The sequence below is a fragment of the Vulpes vulpes genome, chromosome 1, assembly GCF_048418805.1.
Source record: "Vulpes vulpes isolate BD-2025 chromosome 1, VulVul3, whole genome shotgun sequence".
Taxonomy (NCBI): Eukaryota; Metazoa; Chordata; class Mammalia; order Carnivora; family Canidae; genus Vulpes; species Vulpes vulpes.
In genome coordinates this window covers 176,298,783-176,307,612 of record NC_132780.1, presented here as the reverse complement: position 1 = coordinate 176,307,612, position 8,830 = coordinate 176,298,783, and the positions used below count along the sequence as shown (strand labels likewise).

At 36.5% G+C, this 8,830-nt stretch overlaps 1 long non-coding RNA gene across 1 annotated transcript in view; it reads right to left on the bottom strand.

Annotated features, from left to right (window-relative positions):
- Positions 1-221: 221 nt before the first annotated feature.
- LOC112908383 (uncharacterized) overlaps positions 222-8,830 on the bottom strand; it is a 37,022-nt gene continuing 28,413 nt past the window's right edge. Inside the window, exon 5 of the long non-coding RNA XR_011997063.1 lies at positions 222-1,408. This is a non-coding gene — a long non-coding RNA (uncharacterized lncRNA). The remainder of the gene's footprint in view (positions 1,409-8,830) is intronic.

The following is an 8,830-nucleotide window of genomic DNA, read 5'->3' as shown; positions in this document are numbered from 1 at the left end:
ATAAAGGTTTTTTTTTTTTTTACTGGAGTTAAATTTGCCAACATATAGCATATCACCCAGTGCTCATCCCATCAAGTGCCCCCCTTCAGTGTCCATCACCCAGTCACCCATTCCCCTGCCCACCTCCCTTTCCACTACCACTTGTTTGTTTCCCAGAGTTAGGAGTCTCTCATGTTCTGTCACCCTCACTGATATTTTCACTCATTTTCTCTCCTTTCCCCTTTATTCCCTTTCACTATTTTTTATATTCCCCAAATGAATGAGACCATATAATGTTTGTCCTTCGATTGACTTTTTTCACTCAGCATAACACCCTTCAGTTCCATCCATGTGGAAGCAAATGGTGGATATTTGTCGTTTCTCATGGCTGAGTAATATTCCATTGTATACATAAACCACATCTTCTTTATCCATTCATCTTTCGATGGACACCGAGGCTCCTTCCAGACACCGAGGCTCCTTCCAATAGTTTGGCTATTGTAGACATTGCTGCTATAAACATCGGGGTGCAGGTGTCTTGGCGTTTCACTGCATCTGTATCTTTGGGGTAAATCCCCAGCAGTGCAATTGCTGGGTTGGAGGGCAGATCTATTTTTAACTCTTTGAGGAACCTCCACACAGTTTTCCAGAGTGGCTGCACCAGTTCACATTCCCACCAACAGTGTAAGAGGGTCCCCCTTTCTCCACATCCTCTCCAACATTTGTTTCCTGTCTTGTTAATTTTCACCATTCTCATTAGTGTGAGGTGGTATCTCATTGTGGTTTTGATTTGTATTTCCCTGACGGCCAGTGATGCAGAGCATTTTCTCATGTGCTTGTTGGCCATGTCTATGTCTTCCTCTGTGAGATTTCTGTTCATATCTTTTGCCCATTTCATGATTGGGTTGTTTGTTTCTTGGGTGTTGAGTTTAATAAGTGCTTTATAGATCTTGGAAACTAGCCCTTTATCTGATAGGTCATTTGCACATATCTTCTCCCATTCTGTAGGTTGTCTTTTAGTTTTGTTAACTGTTTCTTTTGCTGTGTAGAAGCTTTTTATCTTGATGAAGTCCCAATAATTCATTTCTGTTTTTGTTTCCCTTGCCTTCATAGATGTATCTTGCAAAAAGTTGCTGTGGCCAAGTTCAGAAAGGGTGTTGCCTGTGTTCTCCTCTAGGATTTTGATGGATTCTTGTCTTACATTGATATCTTTCATCCATTTTGAGTTTATCTTTGTGTATGGTATAAGAGAATGGTCTAGTTTCATTCTTCTGCATGTGGCTGCCCAGTTTTCCCAGCAGCATTAATTGAAGAGACTGTCCTTTTTCCAGTGGATAGTCTTTCCTGCTTTGTCAAATATTAGTTGACCATAGAGTTGAGGGGCCACTCCTGGATTCTCTTTTCTGTGATAGATAAACCATTAGCCAGCCTTATTAAAAACAAAAGAGAAAAGACTCAAATTAATAAAATCACAAAAGAAAAAGAAGAAACCACCACTAATACCAAGGAAATACAAACGATTTTAAAAACATATCATGAGCAGCTATATGCCAATAAATTGGGTGATCTAGAAGAAATGGATGCATTTCTAGAAAACCATAAACTACTAAAACTGGAAGAAGAAGAAGAAGAAATAGAAAACTTGAACAGGCAAGTAACCAGGGAGGAAATTGAAACAGTCATCAAAAACCTCCCAAGACACAAAAGTCCAGGGCCAGATGGCTTCCCAGGGGAATTCTATCAAATGTTTAAAGAAGAAACAATACCTATTCTACTAAAGCTGTTCTGAAAGATGGAAAGAGATGGAGTACTTCCAAACTCGTTCTAGGAGTCCAGCATCACCTTAATTCTAAAACCACCCAAAGACCCCCCAAAAAGGAGAATTATAGACCAATATCCCTGATGAACACAGATGCAGAAATTCTCAACAAGATACTAGCCAATAGGATCCAACAATACATTATGAAGATTATTCACCATGACCAATTGGGATTTATCCCTGGGATGCAAGGCTGGTTCAACACTCATAAAGCAATCTATATGATAGATCATATCAACAAGAGAAAAAACAAGAACCATATGATCCTCTCAATAGATGCAGAGAAAGCATTTGACAAAATACAGCATCCATTCCTGGATGGATCTCTTCAGAGTGTAGGGATAGAGGGGATATTCCTCAGTATCTTAAAAGCCATCTACGAAAAGCCCACAGCAAATATCATTCTCAGTGGGGAAACACTGGGATCCTTTCCCCTAAGATCAGGAACATGACAAGGATGTCCATTCTCACCACTGCTATTCAACATAGTACTAGAAGTCCTAGCCTCAGCAATCTGGCAACAAAAAGAAATAAAATGCATTCAAATTGGCAAAAAATAAGTCAAAGTCTCCCTCTTTGCAGATGACATGATACTGTACATAGAAAACCCAAAAGACCACCCCAAGATTGCTAGAACTCATACAGCAATTTGGCAGAGTGGCAGGATATAAAATCAATGCCCAGAAATCAGTGGCACTTCTATACACTTATAATGAGACTGAAGAAAGAGAAATTAAGGAGTCAATCCCATTTACAATTGCAGTCAAAAACATAAGATATCTAGGAATAAACCTAACCAAAGAGGTAAAGGATCTATACCCTAAAAACTACAGAACACTTCTGAAACAAAATGAGGAAGACACAGAGATGGAAAAATATTCCATGCTCATGGATTGGAAGAATTAATATTGTGAAAATGTCAATGCTACCAGGGAGATTTACACATGTGATGCAATCCCTATCAAAATACCATGGACTTTCTTCAAAGAATTGGAACAATTCATCTTAAGATTTGTGTGGAATCAGAAAAGATCCCAAATAGCTAGGGGAATATTAAAAAAGAAAACCATAGCGGGGGCATCACAATGCCAGATTTCAGGTTGTACTACAAAGCTGTGATCATCAAGACAGTGTGGTACTGGCACAAAAACAGATGCATAGATCAATGGTTCATGAAGTTTAAGGGGAAGCAAATACTGATGGAGAAGCTGCAGCAAGTTATCCTTAAGATCTATCTCAGGTGCTTAATGATGGTAACTATACTAACAACAGATTTTCTTTCTTTTTTTTAATTAAAGATTTTATTTATTCATTCATGAGAGACACAGAGAGAGAGGCAGGCAGAGACATAGGCAGAGGAAGAGGCAGGCTCCATGCAGGGAGCCCAATGTGGGACTCGATTCCAGGACTCCAGGATCACACTCTGAGCCGAAAGCAGATGCTCAACCGCTGAGCCAGCCAGGCATCCCTAAACAACAGATTTTCAATGCAGATTAAATAGTCTTATGTTGGAAGAATTTGTCATTCTAGGACTTTCACAACTAAAGAAGGGAAGTCAGTGCCTGGCTTCAAAGCTTCAAAGGACTGGCTGACTGTCTTGTTAGGTGCTAATGCAGCTGGTGACTAAAAGTTGAGGCCAAAGCTCATTTACCATTCTGAAAATTCTAGGGCCCTTAAGGATTAAAACTATTAAATCTATTCTGCTTGTGCTGTACAAATGGAACAAAAAAGCCCAAATTGCAATACATCTATTTACAATATGCTTTACTAAATATTTTAACCCAGTTGTAAGACCTACTGCTCAGAAAAAATAATACCTCTCCAAATATTACGGCTCATTAACAATACACCTGGTCACCTAAAAGCTCTCATAAAGATGTACAATGAAATTTATGTTACTTTCATGCCTGCTAATACAACATTCATTCTGTAGCCCATGGATCAAGGAGTAATTTTGACTTTCAAGTATTATCATTTAAGAAATAGATTTTGTAAGCCTATAGCTTCCATAAATAGTGATTCCTATGATGGATCTGGGCAAAGTAAACTGAAAACCTTCTGGAAAAAATTCACCATTCTACATGCCATTAAGAACATTCATGACTTCTGGGAAGAGGTTTAAATATCACATTAATATGAGTTTGGAAGAAATTGATGCCAACCCTCATGGATGACTTTGAGAGGTTCAAAACTTCAGTGGAGGAAGTAAGTGCAGATGTGGTGAGAGAGCAAGAGAGCTAGAATTAGAACTGGAGCCTGGAGATGGGACTGAATTGCTACAACCTCATGATCAAACTTGAAGGGATGAGGAACTACTTCTTACAGATGAGTGAAGAGAATGGTTTCTTAAGATGGAATCTACTCCTTGAAGATGCTGTGAAAACTGTTGAAATGATAGCATGGATTTAGGATATTATATAACTTTAGTTAATAAAACAGTGGCAGGGTTTTAAACGATTGACTCCAATTATGAAAGAAGTTTTACTGCCAGTAAAATGGCTATCAAACAGCATGTGATAGAAATTGTTCATGAAAGGAAGAGTCAATCAGTGCAGCCAACTCCATTATTGTTTTATTTTAAGAAATTGCCCAGCCACCCCAAAACTCAGCAACCACCACTCTGATCAGTCAGCAGCCACCAACATCAAGGCAGGATCCTCCACCAGCAAAAGGATTATGACTCACTGAAAGCTAGATGATGGTTAGCATTTTTTTAAGCAATAAAGTATTTTTAATTAAAGCATATACACTGTTTTTTTAAAGATGTAATGCTACTGCATACTGAATAAATGATAGTATAGGGTAAACATAATGTTATATGCATTGGGAAACCAAAAAATTCATTTGACTCATTTTATTGTGATATTTGCTTATTGTGGTGGTTTGGAACTGAACCTGCAGTATCTTCAACGTATGCGTGAACTCTGTATGATACTATAATGGTAGATACATGCCATTATACACTTGCCAAAACTCAAAGAATGTATAATGCCAAGAGTTAACTCTAATGTAAACTAAGAACTCTGGGTAGTTCTTAATGATGGAAGTTCATCAATTGTGATAAATGTACCCTCTGGATATTGATAAAGGGGAGGCTGTGCACATGTAGAGGCAGGGAGTATATGGGAAATCCTGTGCCTTCTGCTCAATTTTTTGTGAATGTTAAACTTCTCTAAAAAGATAATGTGTGTTAAAAACAAACAAGCCCTACTCTTCAAAACAAAGATTCTTTTTCCAGCAAGGTATTCCTGGCATTTCTTCAGGCTGACCTTTATCTATCTCTCCTATTTTATCTTGCACCACATCCCTCCATAACACCATTCATCCACCTACCCATCCATAAAATATTTACTTAGATTCTCTTCATGCCACATATTGCTAGGTGCTAAGGCAGAAGGGTGAAAAAGCAGACACTATTATAATATTTATAACCGTAAATTGTAATCATTGATTTGTTTTTCATTTTAAGACTTTGAATTCCTTGAGGACAAAGATTTTATCTTGTTTACCAAAAGATAGGAATGCAAAGAAAGTTTGTGGTTAGATATATGAATAAATAAATAGATAAAATTTTCCTTTATGATATTTTGAAATTTGAAGTTCAGTTTTCATACTTATTTACATTTCCTTCTGAAAATTTTCTTCTGGAGGCTTTTAAATAAATGGACATTTATTAAGTACACATACATTATTAACTTATTGTCCTTACTATTAAGAACATCCTGAGAGACTTTTGAGAATAAAAGAGTTTGTTTCATGTCTCAGCAGCACAGCTTGCTATTGCAACAGAGCTTACCTCCCTTTGGAGAAGTGCAGAAGTGCATACCTTCTCTAACTCCTCAGGTTGACAATGACTGACAGAAGTCTTGGCAGAGGAAGAAAAGTTTCAGAAATAGAGTTCAGCTTTGACTTTACTAATTAAAAGAAGTAAGATTTCTGAGTCATCTCTCTTTGAGATCTTCTTAGTTGGTCATGGGTTTTTCCCCTCTTTTTACTTTAATTTACATAGGCAAAAAAAAAAGGTATTAGAAACTCTTTAAAATACTTGCTGAACTTCTAATTATGGAAAATTTCAAACATATGCAGGAGCAAAGAAAGTAAAATAGTGATTCTTCAGGGACAAGCACCCAGCTTCAACTATCACCAGCTCATGGTCAAACCTGTTTCATCTATATTCCCACTCACGTCTCCAATCTCTGCTGGCCATCTGGATTGCTTTGAAGCAAAGTTTATCTGTAAATATATAATTCTAAAAGATAAGACCTCTTTTTGAAAAGTGTAATATGTAATACCATATCACATCTAAACAAATGAACAGTAATTCCTTACTGTCACCAAATAACTTGTTAGTGTTCAAATCTTCCTTTTAACCCCAAATTTTAAAATCATTCATTTGAATCAGCATCAAATAACGACCGTGCACTGCAATTGGTTGATGCCTCAATTATTTATTTTACTGGTGCCTCTCTTCTTATTTTTTCCTTGCAATTTATTTATTAAAAAGAGCTTTGGTTTATTTGTTTGCCCTATAGAGTTTCTGGATCTGCTAACTGCATCCCCGTGAGATAGTTTAACACATTCTTCTAAGTATTTCCTGTAATTTGGTAGCTATATGCAGATGGTGATGGGATTCAGGTTCAATATTTTTCCCCTTATTTACCAGTTTTAAAAATGAATTGATTCTTTTCCACATTGACCCATGAGGTTTTATTTATGTTATTATGAACTTGAAATTTAAATATATTTGATGGATTTCATTTCAAACATCTCATATATCTGATAATCCAGTGATCCCATATTTGCATGAGTGGGTGGAGGCCACTTCGAGTTGGCTTCCTGGCTTTGTAGATATGACTCCAACAGACTTTAACCACTTCCCAGCTTTCATATATGATATGCCAAACTCCTCTTGCCCTGGACCTTAAGTCAACCATTTCTCTTTTAAGTCTTGGTTCATTTTGTTGGAAAATGGTTAATTAGAGACACAATCTGGGTACTAGAAGTGTTCTTTGCTATTGGGTTTGTCACTGTTTTGAGGTCTTTTCAGTAGATAGAGCTAGTGTACAAAATATATATTTATTTTAATAATATAAGCAAGTATGTTAAATGCTTTTTATCTATTTTTCTCAAGCTATCTGCCTTTTGGAACAGATATTTTAACGTATACTTTTGGAATTACATTATTAAAAACTTTCAAACTTCTGACTATAATAGTGGGAGATAATGTATGAGAAAAGATTCCACTTGAAAAATTGTTCTTCTGATATAATTAACTGTTCAGGGATGCCTGGGTGGCTCAGCGGTTGAGCACCTGCCTTTGGCTCAGGGTGTGATCCCGGAGTTCCGGGATCAAATTCCATATCGGGCTCCTTGCATAGAGCCTGCTCTCTTGTCTCTGCCTCTCTCTGTATGTTTTCCATGAATAATTAAATAAAATCTTAAATAAATAAATAAATAAATAAATAAACTGTTCAGTTGAAAGGCATATTCAAAATCTTACAAATGAATTTACAAACAGTAGAATTGATCATAATATAAAATTATTTTAAAATCATCTTGAAGACAAAAACAAGTATATAATTATATTTTGTAAAAATATGAAATGGAGAAAGTGTGCATACACAATAAAATGATTTTGGAAAAGCATGATGCAACTGAAAATATATTTAAGTCAATAGCCTTTGTAAAAAATATAAAATTCAGGAAGTATTTTAAGTTTTTGTTATAAATTCTTACTCTATGAGAGATATCTATACATAAAATTCTCATATTAATTTTCATATTTAAAAGTTTGAAAACTTATTTTGAATAACAGTATTTCCAGAGAGGGGAAAAAGTCCTCTTTTCTACATTATCTACTACACATCCTTAGCCTAACTTGTTCTGTTTCCAGAATAATAGGTTGATTAATTTCCAGCCTTATTAAATTTCCTAGTTATATCAGACTTGTATTAAGTAAAATATTTTTTAGACATCCCTGTTCATTTCTTTTATATTTTGTTACATCATGGTACTTAAGATTTCTGGGTTTATAATTTTTCAGCATTTTCATCTGTACAATGCATTTTCATCCATTTTCAAATGGATGAGAGCAGAGGAGAGCAGAAATAGCTTTACCCCAGAGTCAATTTCCCATACATTCTAATTCAGGAGTGTGGAGGAGAGACAAATTATGAAGTCTCTATTTTTGTCACAGCCTTGCTCCCCACCATTACCTTCTCATCTCTGAAAGCTTTTCATCCTATCATTAAAAGGACTGCCAGCAATGTGTGCCTATATTTTGGCATTTAACTCATAACTATCGAGAACACGTACACATTTCCCCTCCAGCTAGATGATGAATAAATCCTTAACCGATCTAAAACAAGCCCAGTCACCAAGTTCAGGGCCCACCATTTCCATTTCTATGTGGCTTCTATTGCTACTTACCTCCCTAGAAGGGGGTATACATCTAACCTTGTGCAAAGAGCAGCTTGTAGATGCCTGGGCTGCAAGCTGCCTGGCAAACCCAACCTGACATGGACAGCAAATGCCACACTGAGAATGACATCTTGCTCATATGTGGTACCCAGGTTTTGTTACTCCACATTAAATAGAATGTGGACAGAAGGAGAAGGCTCTATATGATATGGAAAATGAATCTTACAGGCAAAGATTAAAGGAATGTGTGTGGGTGGTGCAATTTGATAGGAAAAACCTGGCTTCTGTTAGCACCACACCTGGTCTAGGGGGTTGGGGGTGGAAAGAGGAGACAGAGGGGTGCAAGAATTGATTAAAAGTCTAATTTTTAAGCTATGGATTTCCATTTCTCCTCAGAAGACAAGCCTTCCTTTCATCCCATCCATTAGTTTAACACAGACTCATTTCAAATGCACAATTAAATTTTACTTCAGTGTAAAGGAATTTAGGAATAAACAGCAGGGGGTGGAGGGGCAGATCACAAATATAATCGTGAGTTAATCAAATCTCTTAGCACAAATCTGAAACAATAAATGCTTTCAGGTAGTCTTGTTGACACTTTTTTTTCAGATC